The following is a 22,775-nucleotide window of genomic DNA, read 5'->3' on the forward strand; positions in this document are numbered from 1 at the left end:
TGATTTGTATGACTATCAGTAATCCTAAAAACCCAGCAGAACAAAAGACTTTTTTTCTCATGCTAGGTAGGGAGCTTAATTAGCATTAATTTAATTCTGAGAGCAACTCTCACTTTGTCTCCCTTATTTCATACAAGAGCTGCTGCTGAGATATTTTGCCATCTTTTTCGTTCCTATAGGACAAATGCACCTTGACCACCTCCTCCTCTCTTTTTCAGTACAAATAATAAATAATTTGTATGAAATATTTATATTGTTCTGAGGTTAAAAAAAAAAAAGAAAAACACTTGCCTATAATTCATTTGAATTTGTCTTGGATGAGGGCTCTTCCTCCTGAATTCACAAGGAGACAAGCTGGCCCAAAACTTATTTCCCTTATAAAAGAAGTAAGCAAATAGCAACCCTCAAATATGTGTGTGTGGGGGCGGAAAGGACTTTTTTTTTTTTCCCCAATTAAGAAGAGGAATGTCTTTGAGGGGAAAGAGACAAGTTCTGAAATATTTTAAGGATTTTTTTAGCCAGCTGTAGTAAAAGACCTGGCTTCTAATATTTTTCTGTTTCTTTGAAGCAAATTTCTTTACCTTCTCTAATGCTAGGTTGCAAATACCAGGAGAAAAACTGCACAGTAGTTTATCAGTGCCTGAAAACACTCGAGTTTGCCATATGCTTCTTCTGTAGACAGTTGCAGTGCTAATTTTCAGCTATGCAACATTTCAGAGTGAACTACACCAATTTACATTACAGTGCTATCTGAGATTACACCCTCAGCTAGTTTTAGTAGAGCTAGGCATCCTAGACAAAGTCTGTGTAAACTTTGGGCTACTGTCTGGCAGCTGAACAAGACAGACAGAATTCCTCTTAAATGTGCATTTCTCAGAATCATCACCTTTAAATCAGTGATTTAAGAATAAGTTTGGCTGCGTTCAGTTCTTTCAGCCTATAAACAACCGAGCTGAGCTTACTCTGCTGACAGATGGGGAGGTTGCACTACAGTTCAACAGAATAACACTTGGTTTTTTGTTGTACAATTCTCCTATCTGCTCTGCCGGGCCTCCCACTTCCTTGGGGGCCTGAACACATTTGAACTGATGCTATATAAAACACCCCATAGAATTAAGTGCTGTCAAACTGGCTGGTTGTCTTTGATTACTTCCTCTTGGAAGCAAGAATTAGAAAAGCAGTGCTTTAATACTAACTTACTACTATCAGATAGACCTGTTTTTTCACAGAATCACAGAATCACTAGGTTGGAAAGGACCTTCAAGATCATCAAGTCCAACCATTAATCCAGCACCACCATGTCCCCTAAACCATGTCCTGAAGTGCCACATCCACACGTTTTTTGAACACTTCCAGAGATGGCAACTCCACCACCTCCCTGGGCAGCCTGTTCCAATGCCTGACCACTCTCTCAGTGAAGAAATTTTTCCTAATATCCAATCTAAACCTCCCCCGGCGCAACTTGAGGCCATTTCCTCTTGTCCTATCACTAGTTACTTGGGAGAAGAGACCAACACCCTCGTCGCCACAACCCCCTTTCAGGTAGTTGTAGAGAGCGATGAGGTCTCCCCTCAGCCTCCTCTTCCCCAGACTAAACAACCCCAGTTCCCTCAGCCGCTCCTCATAAGACTTGTGCTCCAGACCCCTCACCAGCTTCGTTCACCTTCTCTGGACACACTCCAGCACCTCAACATCCTTCTTGTAGTGAGGGGCCCAAAACTGAACGCAGTATTCAAGGTGCAGCCTCACCAGTGCCGAGTACGGGGCACAATCACTTCCCTACTCCTGCTGGCCACACTATTCCTGATACAGGCCAGGACACTGTTGGTCTTCTTGGCCACCTGGGCACACTGCCGGCTCATGTTCAGCTGGCTGTCAACCAGCACCCCCAGGTCCCTTCTCGCTGGGCTGCTCTCCAGCCACTCCTCCCCAAGCCTGTAGTGTTGCATGGGGTTGTTGTGACCGAAGTGCAGGACCCTGCACTTGGCCTTATTAAACCTCATACAGTTGACCTCTGCCCATCGATCCAGCCTGTCCAGATCCCTCTGCAGAGTCCTCCTACCCTCCAGCACATCAACACTCCCACCCAACTTGGTGTCATCTGCAAACTTACTGAGGGAGCACTCGATTCCCTCATCCAGATCATCTATAAAGATATTGAACAAGACTGGTCCCAGAACCGAGCCCTGGGGAACACCACTCGTGACCAGCCGCCAGCCAGACTTAACGCCATTCACCACAACTCTCTGGGCTCGGTCATCCAGCCAGTTCCTCACCCAGCGAAGAGTAAACCTGTCTAAGCCACGAGCCGCCAGTTTCTCCAGGAGAATGCTGTGGGAGACGCTGTCAAAGGCTTTACTAAAGTCCAGGTAGACAACATCCACAGCCTTTCCCTCATCCACTAGGCGGGTCACCTGGTCATAGAAGGAGATCAGGTTGGTCAAGCAGGACCTGCCTTTCACGAACCCATGCTGGCTGGGCCTGATCCCTTGGTTGTCCTGCAGGTGCCCTGTGAGCACTCTCAAGACCAACCGCTCCATAATCTTCCCTGGAACAGAGGTCAGGCTGACAGGCCTGTAGTTCCCAGGATCCTCCTTCCGGCCCTTCTTTTAGACGGGCGTCACATTGGCAAGCCTCCAGTCTTCTGGGACCTCCCCTGTTAACCAGGACTGCTGATAAATGATGGAGAGTGGCTTGGCAAGCTCCTCCGCCAGCTCTCTCAGTACTCTCGGGTGGATCCCATCAGGCCCCATAGACTTGTGGGTGTCCAGGTGGTTTAGCATGTCCTTGACTGCTTCCTCCTGGATTATGAGGAGTACATTGTGCTCTCCATCCCCATCTTCCAGCTCAAGGGGCTGAATACCCTGTGGATACCTGGGCTGGCTATTAAAGACTGAGGCAAAGAAGGCATTAAGTACCTCAGCATTGTCCTCGTCCTTGGAGACAATGTTCCCCGCCATATCCAGTAGGGGATGGAGATTCTCCTTGCCTCTCTTTTTGTTGTTAATATATTTGTAAAAACATTTTTTATTATCCTTTACGACTGTGGCCAGACTGAGCTCTAGCTGGGCTTTTGCGTTTCTAATTTTGTCTCTGCTTGACCTAATGAGATCCTTATACTCTTCATGAGTTGCCTGCCCCTTCTTCCAGAGGTGACAAACTCTCCTCTTTTCCCTGAGTCCCAGCAAAATCTCCCTGTTCAGCCAGGCCGGTTGCCTTCCCTGCCAGCTCTTCTTAAGGCACATGGGAACCGCCTGCTCCTGCGCCTTTAAGATTTCCTTCTTGAAGACTGTCCAGCCTTCCTGGACCCCTTTGTCCTTCAGGACTGTCTCCCAAGGGACTCTCTCAACCAGTGACCTGAACAGGCCAAAGTCTGCCCTCCGGAAGTCCATGACAGCAGTTTTGCTGACCCCTCTCCTTACTTCACTCACAACTGAGAATTCTATCATGTCGTGGTCGCTAAGCCCAAGACGGCCTCCGACCACCACATCTCTCACCAGTCCTTCTCTGTTTGTAAACAGCAGGTCCAGTAAGGCACCTCCCCTGGTGGGCTCACTTACCAGCTGTGTCAGAAAGTTATCCTCCACACACTCCAGAAACCTCCCAGATTGTTTCCTCTCTGCCGTGTTATACTTCCAGCAGATGTCCGGTAGGTTGAAGTCCCCCACAAGAACAAGGGCCAGCAAATGCGAGACCTCCGCCAGTCGCTTTTAGAATGTCTCATCTGTCTCTTCATCCTGGTTGGGTGGTCTGTAACAGACTCCCAGCAGGATATCTGCCTCATTGGCCTTCCCCCTCATCCTTACCCACAAGCACTCTACTTGGTCTTCACAATCTTCGATTTCTATGCAATCAAAACACTCCCTAACATACAGAGCCACCCCACCGCCTCTCCTTCCCTGCCTATCCCTTCGGAAGAGCTTATAGCCATCCATTGCAGCACTCCAGTCATGAGAAGCATCCCACCATGTTTCTGTGATGGCAACTACGTCATAGCTGTCCCATTGCACAATGGCTTCCAGCTCCTCCTGTTTGGTGCCCATGCTGCGTGCATTGGTGTAGATGCACCTGAGCTGGGCTATCAATTTCAACTCTGGCACATTGAACCTACCCCTAGGTTCAACTCTAGTGAGCCCGGTTTTATCCCCTCCCCTCTCCAAATCTAGTTTAAAGCCCTCTCAATGAGGCCTGCCAGCTCATGAGCAAGAATCCTTTTGCCCCTTGGCGTCAGTTGCACTCCATCAGCTGCAAGCAGGCCCGGTGCCGTGTAAACTGCCCTGTGGTCAAAAACCCCAAAATTCTGACGACGGCACCAGCCCCTGAGCCACATGTTGATCAGGTGTGCTTTCCTGTTCCTTTCAGCGTTCTTCCCTGTCACTGAAGGGATTGATGAAAACACTACCTGTGCTCCCGCTCCATTGACCAGTCGCCCCAGTGCTCTCAAGTCCTTTTTGACTGCCTTTGGGCTTCTTAGCGCAACCTCGTCGTTCTTTCATGTTCTTCTGCTGTGGCTACTTTCTAAAGAGCAGTATTCTGAAGTTCTCTGCAATTTATTTCAGCCATTCTGCACGACTAAGACATTTTGTAAAATCAGAGCTTGAATATATATTAAGGTAATGTCATAAATCATGCAGATTTATGATGAAGAAATGGTTAAATGGGATAAAAGATCTGGAAAATGACTGAATTTGCACCAAATTCTAAACTTTTCCACTGTCTCTGATTATTTTTATTAATTAGTATAAGCACACGTCGTATATTTTTTCTTTGACAGGGAAGAAGACAGAGGATATATTGCTTGCATAACCTCCTATTATTTTACACTTAAAATTAGAGTTAGTACTTTTAAATTGTAAGATTTCATTTTCTAGTACTTTTATAAAGATTTAGCTTCCTAAGTACTTCAAGATATTGGCTACAAAAAACTTCATATATTCATACACAAAACAATCACAACTCTGGGCCCCAACTCATGCAGACTTTGTAACCCTCTGAATCTCAGCAAAGTAGCACTCATCTTAAATTTTCAGTGAAAGCAGGTTTTTTGTTTTGTTTAGAGAGTACAATTCCATTGGAAAATGTTTCTGTCTACAAAATACTTTTTAGTATAGAAGTTGTAGCATTTGTGTTGGAAAATCATTCTTTGGTAAGAATGCTTCCTGAGCAAAAAGACATCATCACTTTAAAAGATGACAAATACAGTAACTGTTTTCCATTTGGAAATAAGTAAGCTGACATAAAGTACAAGAGAAATGGGCTTTAGCTGTTTCCCAATATTTTTTTCAAATGAGAAACAGTAACAAAGAGCAATGTGGAATTTTCTAATTGATTCTTAGTGGCAAAAGCTGGTAGACAACCTCTGTGATGAAACTATTCTACAATTCTACTTGGAACGTAATGGAAAAATCTAAAATTTCAAGATACAACAGTGTAATGTCCTATGCTGCTCTTTTATTAAGACAGAAAGGCCGTCTTTAGCAACTTGGTTTGTTGTATTTAACTAATAACTCTATATGGAATTATTGGACCAATAAATTATTTGTTCAATTAAATCAAGTCAAATTACTGAAAGAAAATTCTCAAATGAGGGCTAAACGCTGTGACGTCGAAGAGAAATCAGTTCTCAGTTACTACCTCTGTTATGGTGTTTTGGTGCTATATATATAGGGTTTTGCTGTTTTAAAAAAAAAAATTATTGAAGTAATTTGTTTCATGAATTCCTTATTGTGCTCCTACTTACAAGTTAAATTCTCTGTGAAGGAAATCCAAAATTGTTGTTCATGAGCTCTGCAATAAAACAGGGTTGTTTTTTTTTTTCTATGAGACAACAATTTTGAAGTGAACAGGGCCTTTATAAAGCATATTTTAACACTCCTGTAGATTAATAACATGTTAGGAGAGAAAGACATGTTGAGTTTAGCTCAATTATCCTTCCATCCCAATTATACTGTGACATTAAATCTTGTGACATTTAATAAGAAAGGCCATTTCACCCATGGCTGCCTCAACTGCTGACAATTTATGCAACAGTATTCCCTCCTAAGAAACTATTCTAAAAGAAGGCAGCTTTCTCACATGCTGGTATGTCTAACTGCCCATGTAAATTAAATAAGATGCAGCAAAATATATAAAATTGTTCATCTTACAATTACCTGATGCCTTTGATTACAGAAAGAGGAATTAACCACTGGCATAAATTCTTTTTGTGATTGCAGAAATTTTAATAGACTAAAATAAGAAAGAATCAGGGTAAAAAATAACAAAGTATTTGCATGTAGGTATCTCTCATTTCTTTATAGTGTTTCATATTTGTGAATATGAATTCGTAGGTTTAAGTATCTTCAATTTTTAATCAAAAAACTGCAGTTAAACAAAACTTTTATTGACACACTAAATAAGCCACTGGGTTGTCTTCCTCTAGGCAGAACCGAGTGACAACCTTTAGGACCAGCTCAAGATTCTTTCCAGGACAACAAGTATACACACTCCTTATCACAGATTATAAGCAAAGGAATCTCAGCTAGCTGCTCATCTGGCTCCAAAACTGGCAGACGGATAGCTTGGTCTGTATCTGAAGTAACCAGCCTTGCTGACAGGCAACTGGCTTCAGGATTTGAGCTAGAATCTCCATGCAGCACCATGCAACAACATACAAGCTGGCTCTACAGATGTCTTAAGGATTTTTGCAGCAGGTCCCACTGCGTGGCCATGTAAAACAATGCTCAAACCATTTCAATTAACTTCTACCTCTAAAAGTTACAAGTATATTAAGGCAGGTGTATTTAAGACCATCATTTTCATATTTTCAGATAACTGTTGAGTCACACACTTCAGTAAAGGGCTTGACTTTCAAAAAGAATCTGAGTTCTTAAGACAATTTATTTTACTATATTATGAAATAGAAATAGTAACATGGTAAATAGTAAAATGGTAATATGGCACATCTGGTCTATTCATTAAGTAGGAGAGAGGTTTGAATCAAACATGCAAGCATTGAAGAGCAGGCTGTTTGCTGCAGGTAAAATCTCTGTGAAAGTCACAAAGGCTAAAGGATTGCATCCTGCCCGATTAAAGCTGGGTAAACTAATTCAGGTTCATGCTCATGGTAGAAATTGCATTTTTTTTTCTATGGTTCTATTCTACCCAGCAATAGCTATTTTGCAGTTTTTCTGTGACGTTACAACATCACCTAAAATATAGGAAAATTAGGTAACAAAAAAACAAAATTAAAAACTTAATCTTGTCAATCTTTTCAAAGGATAAGAAAAAAGCAGCCAAATTTTAACTACTCCATACTAAGAAAATCACATGCTTTTACAGATTTATGGGTGGAGAGAACAGTGTGTGCCTTCACGTATATTGGCAAACGTTAATCCAGCTGCTCCAGCTTTAGGGCATGCCACAAACTGCTGTGCAGGATGGATAAATGAATGAATCATTGAGCCATGATCTTCATCCTTCTTTGAAAATCATAGTTATTTTTGGTACCAAGTGTTTGGTTGGTTTTTTTTTGTGGAAAATGCCTATGCAGGAATAAGCACTGTACAAAATCCTCTGAAAATATGCATTATAGAAAACACAGCGCTTTCACTGAAGATGCCCCTGGCAGGGACTTTATGCCAATATGAGATTTCATGCAGCTTTTCATGTAATATCTCTATAAAGAATTCACACCTAATACAGAAGAAGACAAAGTGTTTACATTTGTGACAGAAGTAGATAAAATCCTAGGAAACCACAACCAGCAAAACACACTAACCAAATAAAAATTGGGGGAGGTCGGGTAGGTACGAGGGACCAAAACCAGTTAAACTAAGGTCTGCCTCTTAACTGTGGTAGCTCTAAGGACAAGAGAGAAGAAAAAGAAATATTCCAAAGCCCAAGCCCATTTTTCTCTTTTCCTTTCCATTTCTTAAGGATAAATTTAACATTTATAGGAAAAACTATGTTTTACTACACATAGGGCGCTGAAGCTAAATGCCACCAAAATTTATGTGGCACAGGTCTAATTTCTTTAGAAACCAAATACATAGCTAACACTTGTGAGCATTTTAATGACAGGTTGAATGGATTTGCAAACTTTCCCAGTGTAAAAAAGGTGCAGGGACAGGGCTAGATGTTGGCGCAGAGCAGCCAGCTGCTCGCTTGAAAGTGCGTTGTCTTTGTGTGCGCTGGGTGAAATGGGTGCTGCCTTTGAACACTTGCTCCCCACTTGCAGAACCCTCCTCTCCTGACATTCTGAGCTCTCGTGTCCTTTCAGCAAGGAGGAGCCAGAGTTACCCGCGGTGGTGGCACTCAGGTACCGCCCCTATCTCCCTCTCCTCTTGGGTTTGGCGGCAGAAGCAGAAAGCCCTGCTTCCTGGGACCTTCTCACCATGCTCTATTAGTCCATTTGCCCCTGCACCCCACAGGGGCAGGCTGGGTGTTGAGAATGGAGTCCATAGGAATAGATTTAACTCATGGCATTTCATCGTCTTCTGCTACAGCAGAAAGCTGATTAAAGTTCGTGGGCTCACACTAACAGCTACAGTAACTAAGCCTGACTCACGCTAACTGCTGCAGGGGGAGATACAGCCTGCTTGGGGGCAAGAAGAGGATCTCAGAAACAGGGCAGGCTGCAGCCTGTGTACAAAGGGAGAAGGGGAAGTCATACCAATCAGCCCCCTTTCAGCTTCTCCTGACATGCACTGACCTCTCCCTAAGGCAATTCCCCAAATCTTCACCTTCCTTCCAAGCCTTCCTTTCTCTCCTCACCGACTGCGCCCTGCTCTGCCTGTGCTACAAAATGGACCTTTGCCATTCCAAGCCAACAGCCTCTTTTCCTCCGTTACTGAAGGGCCTCAGATTGGTTTTGGCTATATTTATCCATCGTTCTCTAACCATATGTGTACATTAGAAAGCTATTTTTAGAACTGCATCAACTACAAATGAAGACTAGTTGGGTTGTTTGCGTTTGGTTTTGGTTTTTTTTTTCCCGTGCACTATTGCTCCTTCAGTAATTACACTGGAAGTTAGTGATAATTAAAAAAAAAAAACCACAGACACCTCTTTTACATCACCAACCTTCCTCCTATTCCACAGGAGAACAGGGCATAAGGATTAACTGCTTCTTGTTCACGCATCTAGAGATGCAACAGAATCTCCATTCCAAAAAGGTATATTTTTTTTATCATTTCAATTCAGAAAATAAGCAGAAATAGTTTGGAGCCTTGGCATAGTATATTTGAGTCTCTGCCAGATTAACAGCAACGTTTTTTGAGAAATATCAATGCTAGTGTCAAAGGGCTGCAGTTTGTGGGCTGTTGATGCTATGGCCTTTGAACAAAAGTAGAAAAATATTTTGATTTTTGAATGCATATTGAGCAAATGTTCAATTAAAATGAGAATTCAAGATTTGATTCTACCTTTAGACAAGCCCCTGGGAAATTTACCTACAATTTTTATGGTTGGCAGTTATAGCTCTGATCTCTATTTTGACCTCTAGATATCCAAAACTGGTTCATTAATTATATTCCAGAATTATAACAGAACTCTCCAGATACAACATTTTCTTAAATTCTGCTTTCTTTTCAAAAGTTATTCTTCCACTGTGATCATAAATGCCTTTTACACCAGGATTCTAGAATCATTTGCAAAACTGGAAAATAAAATGTCATTTTTCCTGTTCTGCATGGAAATTAATGTAACAGATTGTTTAATTTGAAAGAGTGCATAAGCACAGTGTTGTTGCATTGCTTCAACTATCCCATGACTAGGAGACAGTAATAAAACTTCCTTGATATTTAACTATCAACAATGCAATTTTTGGAAGAGACAATGATTACCTGTGGATAAAATGAAATTCAATCTCTATCATGCACCAGCCTGCAAATGTAAAATTTATTGTAATTTGTGCTGGAGCTAAACAATGGTACCTTTGAGTTAGGTGCCGTAAAAATTAAAAAAACATTCCATAGTTCTGGCATGCACAGTGTAAAATAAAATTACAGGTCTTGATAAGAAAATAATGGTAATTACTTTGAGTAGCCTTGCATTACTCTTCTGTTCACTTAAACCTAATTATTGATAAATAACTTGAAGTAAGTCTATTGTCTCCTCATTTTAGTTGAATTACATTAATGGACATTATGGGTCTGATTTTGCTGCTTACAAAGTCTATGGCAGCTTCTCAGCTTTTTGTTTAAATTCTAATCCCTAGAAAACTTTCCTCTTGATATCTAGCACAGCGCCTTTTAACATATCCCTGTTATTATCAATCTAATAACATGATGTAAGATGCTCAGAGAGTTAAAACACTATCCTTTGCTATAAATCAACGTACACTGCTGGGACTTCCCCTTATGGGAAGTCACTCACTCACTGAGTTGTGAGTGACCTAATTGTTACAAGTGAGTCAAAGTTTGTAGGCAAAGCGAATGTATTTTATTGGACCAATCGACATAGCGAGGGGGGATTAAAAAAAAAAAAAAAAAAAAAAAAATCAACAAACCCAGGAAATTTTCTATTCCCAAAAGCACATCTATTTTTACCCAGCCATATCAGCTGATTTTAGCAAAATACACTCCCTTCTTCCCACAACCTCATCTTCTTGGATTGTCACAGATAAAACATGACCACTACAAACATTTTCAAGTAGTGATGATGCCATGGTAACATGCATAAATATTATTTTTTGCCTGTATTGAGGCAAGATATATCTACGAGGAGTGTTAAGAGAAAGGACTCTGCAAGAAAAACAGTTCCTGCAAATACTAGTCCCCTGCTCAAGTCCCCCTGCAAAACTTTACAATTTTATATTTTAAAATTTTAGTTCAAGTTACCTCTCCTAAGGTAAGAGAGTTAATACTAAGAAAATAAGATTTTATTCACCATGCAGGAAAACTGGAAATAAGGTACGCTAGGTGCTGTCAAGTGCTTACAAAGAACAAACCAGCTCTGACCCCATTTCAACTATTCTAATCCTAGATTATGAACATAATGCGAGACTTCCCTGTATGAAGGTGATGTGAAGAATACAACGAAATAGGCTTTAAATGGCTTGACTGCTTTATAGCAACTGGGATAACAGAAAGGATACACATTTCGAGTCTTTATTTTAATCGGTAGTTTCCTTTAAGTAGCTTTATTTCCTAGAGAGTAAAATAGACTCCCAAAAGTATTGCAGCACAACTTTCCACAGCCATTTCCTATAGGTTTACTGTCTCCCTTCCTACAGCAGTGGAACTTGCCATGGGCTTACTGTTTGCATAAACATTGAGAAGTGTTTTCTTTTCACATATGAAGGAAGGTGCAAGTGATTCCTTTTCAATAGCCTTCAGCTGTGCAAGCAAACAGTGTCACATGCAGGAGGGCATTTTTGCATGGGACAGGCAGGCAGCTGCAAGTGTTTGGAATCACACTGACTTGATCCGTTGAAAACATGTTCCTTAATTATTATCACTGTTGCTTCATTTGAAGCTTTATCAAATACTTCAAGATAACGTAAACAGAGTTCCGAGGCTATGACAATGCAGAAATAACTGACTATAAACATACATCCCTGATCCTAATGCCTGAAGTTGGGAAATATTTGTAACAAGGTACAGCTAAGTTCCAATTCCACTGCCATTAAAATTGATGGGAATTTTAGCCCTAGCTTCCATGGTAGCGGTTCATAAAAATGTATTTACTGGGAAGGCAGAAGTAATTCATATGTATGACTGCATGAATGCTTATACATATGCATACGGATATTATAGCTTAGTACATTCCTTTTTTTTCAAAGTCAAGGTATTTGGGAAAAAAAACCCAAACTCCATACTTTGACTAATTTTATGTTCTTACATTCTTATGATATATTTTAGTATCATGTCTTCATGTTCCCCATAAGCTTTCTTTTATGTCTAAATACACACCAGTAATAATATCTTCAAGCTCTTCTATTTCTTCTGAGTTAAATTTATATATATACACACATTACAGCCAAGTTTCTGTTAAAAAGCCCCTTATCTTTGCAATAGGATTTGAATTTCCTTACTCTATTTAAATGCCAGCAGTAATTACAATGCAGGACTTCCTCTCATGCAATTTCTTTGGCTTTTTAAAACCAAAAATTAGAAGTTTGATAGCAAATTCAAATGAACATATTACATGGTTTATCTGAAAATGCAGAGTCAGATTCAATTAAACACAATCTCAAAAACTGCCACTGCTTCTGAAGGTGAATCATAGCCCTCCCAGCCGTCATGGATGGGAGAGATGAGAGTCTCAACAGGCATGTACGTCCTTCAGCCCAGGGGGACTGACTCTGCTGAGCTCCTAAATGCCCACATTGTCCAGTCAACATCACTGCAGGTAATTTGTGCAAATGAAGCACAAGGACTCTACAAGAGTTTCTTGTGCTTAATGGCTAGAAGAATCAAAGGAACAGTGAACTGTAAGTTGTATGGGACTTATTAGCTGTATCTGGGAAGCAGGGAGGCAAGAGATGCAGACTAACTACTTCAGTATAAAAATGGTAGTCATAGAGAAGTTCTATACCTTAGAAAAGGATTCATTTTTTGTCTCTACAAAGACAGAATTAACAAATCCAACTCTTAAAATCCAACAGCTCAGTCAGCTAGAAGACCCTGTTAGAATTTGACCAGAACTAAATGAATAAGACTTTACAGAAATGTAGCAATACACTTATAGAAGCTACTTCATAGATCATAAATAAGTCAGTAGTTAATGACATCTTGGCCTCCTTTACATGCTCCAGCAGTGTAAGAAAGACCTTGTACTGACTAAAAATAACTATCTTAGCATTCCTTTGCACTTAGGGTCCTCCAGAAGAAAAACTGAACAGGGTGGCTCTGCAGAATATCTCAAAAATAAACTTTTTTCAGGATGTAACTGTAGTTGTATCTTGGCTTTTCTAACTGGACAGTTAGGAGTCGGGAGCTGGACAACTGATTTATCTCTATAGATCATCTCCATTTGCTCATTTCCAAGAATCCTGCATTAAGCTCAAGATGTATGACTTTTTACATCTCATTCTAAATCAGCCTGCAGCAGGTAAACATTAATGTGAAGTTATGTTCTGAACATTCAGTTTAACAGAGCCACATGGTTATGGAAAATGCATTCTGTCACTTACGGCTGTCTATCCACTGAATGTAGGTCTAACCTACATCTCTGAGTGCCATGCTGAATTTTCCAGCTTTTATTCTAAAATGCATTTCTCCAGACTCAAAAAAGTCTTTCTTCTTCTGTAAAATCTGTTTTCTTTTATCTGAAAACTGATTAAAATATCTAGATTTTAATCTACACATCTAGGGTGTGTGTAGTGAATGGAATGAGGAGAAATTAATTTTGATTGTTCCTATCCTATCTGAGAGGAGGAGATAGAATTAAGAAGCCTTAAGCCACCCAAAAACATAAAGAACCCTGCTTGTGAGCTAGAAGATGGAAAATTAAAAAATTTCAGAGAAAATTTTTCCAACTGTAAAATGTTAAAGTCCCTGAAAGGAGATGTTCTTTTAACGCAAAGTACCTTCTCAATGATAGCTGTAGTGTCAGTTCCATGACTATAATTAATTAGTAGCACAACATATGCTGTTAGGGCAACTAGAAAGGATTTCTGGAAGATATAACACATTCAAAACACCATCTAACTTCACTAAGCTCCAGTTTAATAAAATGCTTGAATAAGATTCAATGCTAGTGCTCTTTCAACAAACAGATTTAACCAGGGAGCTGAGGCTGAAACACGTTATTTATATGGGGGAAGAATATTTACATTCAGAAAGGAAAAACATGGCATGTATCTGATGGAGTAGTTGATAAAAAAAAGTCCAAAAAATCATGTCAAGGTGAAGAGGAAAATTTTGAAAGGCTCTATACAGACAAACTATGAAAAACACTGACATACTGCATATTTAGTGATCCTCAGTGAAGCTGGGCTTTAGGAAGTTTCAGACAAATTAGAAACTGCATTCTACTCTCTCTGACCACATCTGAATTGCAACCTAAAAATCATCTCATTGTTTTTGCAAGCAAAACAGAACTACTGATATGTTGGCTTCATGACTCTTAACCCCTCTGCCCAACGCCCCCCAAACAAACACCTGTATGTCTTTGAACTGGGCAACTCATTAGTTAGATGTCAGCCAAGCTATAGGAAAAAAAATATTTAGTTCTCTCTGCTACCTTAATTTGATCTCACCTCTTTCCCTCAGAGACATCCCTTTAGTCACCATGCAACTGCCTATTTTAAATCAGTGTCTCTCTTTTTTGTCTGTTAATACTCATTCCACTTTGAAGGACTAATTTCATGCCCACTCCATATTCCATTTCCCAGGTCTGATGGTCATCCCCCTGTCTCCTGCCCTCTGCAACTGTGAAAGTATTTCAAACAAAGTGAAATGCTAAAAAAAAAAAGGGTTAAAATTATTTCTCCTGCTCCCTCCCTTCAAAAATCTTATTGCAAGTATTTTTAAAATGCAGTCTGTCATGTCTACAATTTTCTAATAAATACCAGTCTTGCATCAAAAGTTTTGATTTTCTATTTTGTTGGGAATGAAAGCATTTAATCTAAACCAAGTTGTTCTCTTCTTCAGACCTCCACATACAGCTGTGAAAAATTAATTTTTCACATAGCTTTAGTTTTCACATCTTTCATGAGGTGGTTTTTTTAGCTTGCAACACAAAAGGGTGTATCCATTTGTTCTCTGAATTTCAAATACAAGAATGATGCATAAGTTTACCAGGTAAAGAACACAACCCATTCTTTGCTTTGTATCTTTCAATGAAGCAATTTCCAGAGCATGCTATATCCAAGTATTCTGTGGCAAACACAAAACTCTTTGTCTTGCACTAAGAGACCACGGCTTAGGCACATCTTCACCTACAGTAAATGTTAGCATTTCCATTCCTCCCTTCAAAGGGTGTCAAGAATCACATTGTCACAGAATCATCCTTTCCATTATCCCTTTGAAAAAAAAATGAAAAATGATCAAATAGAAAAGTACTGCTGTGAGGTAGCCAAGACTGCTAATGTAAAAAGTGACTTGTACTAGAATGACATAGAAAATGTTCATAACTGGCATTTGAGGAAGGGCAGCGACACTACTACTTCTATCACAGACTAATATGCGCTGTGAAGTGAAATTATGTTCCAATATGATAACCCATGACCCCTAACAAGATATTAAAAAGATGTGTCACAGCTGGTCAGTACCTCAAGCTAGTAGGTACGTAGTACGCCAAGTACCAAATTAGACTGAATGCTGTGTGGAATGCAGGTGTGTTTATATAGCATAGTGCTGTTGCAGTTGGAAAGTAATTGTAGCTGCCTCGGAGACCAGAAGCATTACAGTTGTATCAGTGTGGCCATGCATCCAAGACACCGGTTAAGAAACTTCCTTTCCCCTTTTCTCCCTCCTGCTTAGGCCCATCTGACCTGAGGTGTAGTAGTGATCTAAGCATGTTACTAAGTGAGGATAATACGCAGAATCAGATGGATGGGTCTTCCACAGGCAGCTTTGGGCTCATTCTGCCTGTGCTCCAAGCTAGCTGGATGTAAGTCTACCTTGCTTAGGCAATATTCTGCTCATGCCGTGCCTCGCTGTATTAGCTTGAGCACAGGCCCTTCAGATTAACATTGACTAGCTCCACTCCCCCCATGATCCAGGAACATCTGTTCAAGAGACTGAAAAGTCATTTGAACACATGGAAATTTTTTTTGCCCTGTATTGAGGAACACTTTGATGTGGCTGTCCCATGAGCCAGCCTTTTTTTGAGCAAATACAAGAGTTACAGGGTAAATTAGCCATGCTTGCACAAGGCTTAGTCCAAGCTACACTGCAACAGGTTGTGCAAGGCACTGCTTCCAACCAACTCCACCATCTTCCCTTGGTATTGTCTTGGGTTTTGTTGCACTGGACTGGGATATTATAATACATTGTTGTACCTCATGAGATGCAAATTTTGCTGTCCTGACTAAAATACTTTGTTAACAATTACAGGCTTTTGTGGCCTTTGTTACCACTTGCTATACAGTACTTTACAATGCATATACAAATGGAGTGCAAACAGCACACTGCAATATCTAAATTTCCCCCATGATATGTAAAGAGGCATACATATGTTGTGTTCTTTTGTGGTGCTACTTTTAAAACATTATTTACTTTAGCTGTCAGGAAGACATTTTAATAGTATTTAAAGTGTAGTATATAAATTCTACATTTATATTCTAAAATGCTGCAGGATAAACAAAATCCAAAATGTTTTATATAAATGAGTTTTTATGATAATATCTAGGATTCCAAAGTTGTACACTTGGCAAAGAAAAAAAAAAATCTATCATCCAGCAACTTTTTTGCGAGCATTTTCTAAATAAATAGTAGCTACATACATGAAAAATAAAGATTTATCACCAAAGTGTTGCATTGCTCTTTTGATACTAACTACTATGCAGCATTTATATTTAATTATAATAGCAAAAGTTGTTTGTGTATTCTGATGTTGAGTTACAAAGACTTAAAAATGTAAGAGAGACACAATAACTTCTAGTTCAATGGAATCAAAAAAGAACAAGGCAAAAAAACAGTATTGGCAGGAGAACAGAGGAAGTACTTACAGAAGAATGTTTTTAGAATAGATATAAAAGAAATAATGGGCACAGGAGATAAGTATGTGTAGTTAGTAGACAGGAAATTTAATTCTAACACGACGTAAGGAGAAGCATTAATGAAGATAGCATTTGTCTAGTTTGGAGAAAAGGAGGCTGAGGGGCAACCTCATTGCTCTCTACAGCTTCCTGGGGAGAGGTGGTGGAGAAGAAGGTGCTGAGCTCTTCTCCCTGGTATCCAGTGATAGGACACGTGGGAATGGTTCAACGCTGTGCCAGGGAAGGTTTAGACCGGACATTAGGAAGTATTTATTTACTAAGAGGGGGGTCAAACACTGGAACAGGCTTCCTGGAGAGGTGATTGATGCCCCAAGCCTTGTCAGTGTTTAAGAGGCATTTGGACAATGCCCTTAACAACATGCCTAACTTTTGGTCAGCCCTGAATTGGTCAGGCAGTTGGACTAAATGATCATTGCAGGTCCCTTCTAACTGAAATAGTCTAATCTAGTCTAGAATGAAAGAAAATAGAAAAATCAAGGAAGCAGGAAGGAGAGAGGACTGAAAAGCAGTGAGAAGGGCAGGAGAGGAAAACTAAGGCAAATACAACTGTTCAAGACATGTATGATGTGGTGAAGGAAGGGAGTTAGAAAAGAGCTTGGTCTTCAAGACGGCAGCGAGGACATAAGTGAGAACCGTAAGGGGAAAAAAAAAAAGTAAACATTATGGAAACTGCCCTGACATGACAGTTCAGGAAAAAAGGACAAGACAGCAGATGTGGAAATAAGAACTGGCAGTGAAGCATGAAGAAGGGAGAATGAAGCTTTGCAATGTGCCGGTTTTGTGATGGTGGTAGGACATAAAGGAAAAACATTGCAGGGAAGATAGCTGGATACTGAACCCAAGTGAGGTATGAATGACTAAGTGTTCGGGAGGCAGATGTCATTGCTCTTCATTGCAACACTGTAACTAATTAAGATGTCAATCTCATGGGATAAGGCAGTATTTTCTAAAGCCAAGCTGGACATGATATCCTGCCAGGGTTGTGTGGATGCTTTGCAATGTACACCACATAGATATAGCTTCCCACACTGCATGCAATCAATATCTTTCATTTACTGAAGCAACTGTTCTTGTAATCCTTGTCACCTTTGATAGTCTCCCCTCTCAAATCTCATATCTCAGTCAATCAGTGTCCTTCAACAAGTCATCTCTTGTTCTGCTACCATAACTGCAATTCACAGAAAAACTGGATTACGCTATAGGTAGCCATGTCTATTTGGACATGCATTTTAATGGATAGTTTGAGTTTAATATTGGGTTAAACTCAGGAACACACTAATTGAATATGAAGTACAAGACAGAAAAGACTGCAAATAAGCCTCACATTCAAACTAGTCTTTGCTTGCTAACAGGTGCAGAGCGGGTTCCCCATTACCATACAAAATTCAAGAATCGGAATTCTTACAGTTTGTTCCTGCCCAGGATAAACAGACCTGCCTCTTGCAAATTTGCTGATTTTGTACATCATCGGCATAATCTCATGGGGATGAATTTGGTAAGCTACAGCTACTTCAATAAAAGAGATCCTTCCCACTAGGAAGACCAAGATGCCCTAAGCCAAGAGGCTCCTCCGCCATTTCCTTTTTCCCTGGTGCTTATACAGGCTTTTCCGTATTTATCCCTTGGTTTAGCAGGAAAAATTACTTTTTCTGTTTGCTCAGGTTATACGCAGGCTTCTGTGCCTCTATATGCTGCACTCATGCTTGTACCCCAGGCAACCTCAACTTCCCAAAACCCTACCTAAATATGGGGGGAGGCCATCAGACACACAGAAGAGCTCATATCATTCTCAGCTTCCAGTGGTCTGTAACCTCACCCATCATCAGGCTGAAGAGAGGGCCACAAAAGATCAGAGAGTGCCTGTCACAGCAGATTTATACAGGCTGCTGGTATTCACTGGCTTTTTCCACCATGCAGTGTAGCTACAGCATTCATACTAGGAATGAGAAGGAACAGCCTTTGAAAAAGAGCCCTAAAAAAAAAAAAAGTATAAATGCAACATTTACCCAGGAAAAGGATTCAAATTTTGGGTCCCTAGTGACATGTGAGGCAGATATAATATCAGCTAGGAAAAAAAGGAGCAAAAGCAAATATGTTCTTAATGATACACAAAATTCTAATTAAAACATCTCAGCAAGCATTGAAATTTATTTGCCACTGATATTGTGACACGCATACTGGATTTAATGTGTAATCAGTGCTAATCCATTCCAAGCCTTGCAATATCAGCAACATTTAAGGCAGACCACAACTAGAATTACAGAAATGATGAGGACAGCTCAGAAAGAGTTTAGAAAGGTCCTCTAAATGTCATTCAAGACAACAAGGAGATTACAAGAAATTCTGTGACTTCAGAAAACTGTCAGTCTCACTTCTTTTCTGTCTTGTTCTCCTCAGGCCTAATTGAGATCTCTGCAGCTGGGTGCAGTATCTATTCTTTTTAACAAAATCTCAATATCGGGGAAATATCTGTCAACACAACTGCTATAATTCTTTAAATCTTAACAATAAAGATTCTTGATTCCTGCCTACAGTCCAGACCAGGACTTGCGTGACTGGAGAAGCCTAATTCAATTGTGCTACTGGAAAGGAGAATGTATATATATTTTAAAGGACTCTCTGACCTTTCTTGTTCCTGTTGCTTCATTTGTTCTTTAAACAGATATACACGTACACATTTTAAGATCTCTTAGGATGAATACATTGTTTAATATGATCATTTGCTTATAATTTAATTGATGCTTTCCTTCTGAAAAGCCAAAACAGAAACATCTACAATCGTCTGTAATGATCCAGCTTGAAATGACCTACAGTTACTCATGTGGCTTTATTTTAAAAAATAAATCTCAGTAGTTTTCTTAAGGATCATGGGACTGGGCTGAGCATCCAGTTAATGATTTTTCAGAGTTTTAAAGGATTTAGTGTCTGCTGGACAAAAACCTGTTTCACAAAGAACATAAGAAGTGACCCTGACTGGAAAATAAATCTCAAGTTGCAATCATGAAAATTATAATTTCTCTCTTTTCTACAGAAAGCTTGCCAAGAAAGTCCAATGAATTTCAGAAATGCATAGGGACACTGTTGTACATGGAAATCTGAATATACAAACTCCTCCATCATCATCTTCCAAAGTATTCTAAAATCCAAGTCAAGTGTATTTTAATGTTGCACCAGTACAGACCTGCTTGCTTCTCTAAAAGGCCACCAAAATGCCACTGAAGTTAAAATGGATGAGTTAACCTTTTGGGAAGTACTCACAGCACCACAATTATTCTGACCTTTGACTGTACAATCCTTTAACTTTGCTAGCTATTCATTTAACGCCCATTTGTATTTTTTAAAATTATTACTACATGATTCAAAACATTTGTTTGCCAATCCATCACTATGACATGTAGCAGTTTGCAGTAAGAAAGTATTTTGGTACAGGCAGTTTTAATTATTTAACCAATAGTAAATAAGGCAAGGACTTAGATGTCAGGGAGGCAAAAACTACAGGAGGGGCAGAAGCCTACAGAGAATTGGCATGAATTATTTTTGCAACCATCTTAATACATAAAGCTGTTTTGATGGATAGATTGGTGTTGAGATGAAAAAACAAACAAAAAAACCAAAACCAACAAACCCTCCCCCCTAAAAAAACTGACGCTCTTCATGGCTCATCCTTCAGCAAGAAGCAGAGAAGAAAGGCTCATCTCCACACCCTTGGAGCCTTCATTTCAGCTGTGAGAGGAGGGGAATGGGCTACTTCCCATTAAATCCTGCAGAGCTAAGGTAGAACAGGGATTCTCACCTTGATTCTGTTCATAACAAAAAGGTACTTACATTGCCTAGCAGTAAAATGTTATCAACAGTCATGTAACAACCACCTATCCCCAAACTCCTTCCAAGTTTGGTGACTGATAAGGCTTACCAGTAACCCATCTCCTCCACGGATAGCAACTAACCTGTTGAACTTGATCAGCAGCCTACTAGTTGAAGCACTAGTGACAATACATTTTGGTCATCAAAGTGACTTCACAGTCCCAAGTGATCTCTTGACCACTTGTGCACGTCCAGAACAGTTTTTCTACATGCTCCCTCTCTTAGTATAGAGGATCTAAGTTTGTAATACCATGTCAGAGGAAAAACATCCAGTCCATACGGTTGAGAGTGTCAGAACACAGATCTGACATGTCCAAATCCTATGTATGAAATGTACTCATAATAGGAGAGGAAACAGACTCTGATGCCTAAAGGAAATATAAAAACCAGATGTGAAATTATCACATGCAGCGAGTAGAAAAGCATGACAGCAGCAATAAAACAAAACTAGTACTTATATTAAGCTCCACTAGCCATGGTAGTACTTATTAACCTATTTTCCTTCTCAGTATCAACCACTGTGTAATCAACATCAGGTCATAGAAGTCACTCAGGTGCACTGATAAAATGAAGGCCAGAAGGCAAAAGCATCCAGAACTCAGCAGTTTGGTTACCTACACTTCTGTTAGCACTTACTTATCAACTGGAAAATTTCTGTCCCATTTGAAACAGCAAAATGGAGAGATGTCAGTTTGAAAAGAATGAAAATTAGGCAACTTAAGCAAAGTCAGACAAAAAAAAGTATCACAAGTTAACTCCTAGATATTGAGTAACTCCCAGCAACTGCAATGCACCAACCCTGACGGCAAGAACAAAACCCATTTTAAAACACGACCCGTGCATGTGGCTCTGTTTAAGAAAGTACAGTATTCAAAATACACCTTTCGGTTAACAACTTTATTATTGTAACCATTTTATAGGAATCTTAGAATAGCTCACAATATCTCTTATAGCAAGCTGCAAGGATAATATTGTAGCATGACTTTCCTATACAAAAGAGGTCTATACATCATTCTAAGTATTTTGCAGCTACTGTATTATTTACTGCAACTGTGATGCCTCTCATTTATCTAACATTCTCAAGATATGTATTAACATAGAAATCTGGGAGTTGACAGTGAGTATCATTTCAGCATTGATGATTCTTTCAGCACACAAGAACTGTGACAAGTCAGTCTTGCACTCAAGCCTTGAGGAGATATTAATGAGTAAAGAAGCAATGAATCTTCCAAGAAGTTCACTAAAAACACACCAACTTATACAAGTGGGAAAAAAAAAAAAATCACAGAAACAAGTTTTAGTAGAAGGGAAAAAGCCATCACTAAAGTTTCTAAAGAGGTGAGGAAAATGACATGTTCGCAGGTTTAAATCACAGAGGAAATAAAGTAAATATAAAAGGAGAACAGCTGACTGCTGCATTCCCAGTGGAAATGCCTTAAATTAAAGCAGAGAGATGCAACAGTGAGATCTTGCAACGCTAACCTTTTGAGATCATGTCTGCATTGTAAAACCATTCGCAAAGGATAACTAAACCCTCATACTCCTGCCTTGTCCTGTGTACAGAGTTCAGAATGAAAGGCTAGATACTGAGACAATCCCTTCGCTGGCTGTTCTCATAGTCTGAACAGCAAGAATCTAGCACAGTCATTTGTGACATGAAGACCTAGACTGGAAAGTGATTATGTTAGAATAAAAAACATTCACAAGGACTTCTATTAGATATGTTACTAAATTAGCAGATTAAATATACAAGGACATAGTTATAACATTAAATATCATATCCCATGAAGTCAAGTCACAGCATTTTACTTTTAATGGAACCTTGAAAATGTGTCAATTATATCCCCATACCTTACTCATCCAGTTGACACCTTGGCTGAATGACGATTATACTTTTCAGGCAGAAACTATAAACCTGGAAATATTCACACCCCAACCTAACAATTGTTTTAAAGAAAAAAGGTCTTGTCAGGTGTGCACTGATGAAAGCAAGTACCACCTGCAGTGGGATACAGGACTGCAGAACGCCACAACCACACTGTCCCATAAAAGTGCATCAAAAAAAGCAAAAAGCAAGAGTGCCACAAATAATTTTTTTTTTTTCCATGAGAATTTGCCCGTTTGTCAAAATCAAGCCATTGTGTAGAGAACCAAATTATTTTGATAAAAATCACAGCAGAATTCAAAAGCAGATCTCCAGTGCAAGCTAAGAGAACCAGCCTTTAAAAGGAAGTCTGCCTGGTTTTCTGTCAGCACATTT

Source organism: Phaethon aethereus, assembly GCF_964289735.1.
Source record: "Phaethon aethereus genome assembly, chromosome: 6".
In the NCBI taxonomy this organism is placed as follows: domain Eukaryota; kingdom Metazoa; phylum Chordata; class Aves; order Phaethontiformes; family Phaethontidae; genus Phaethon; species Phaethon aethereus.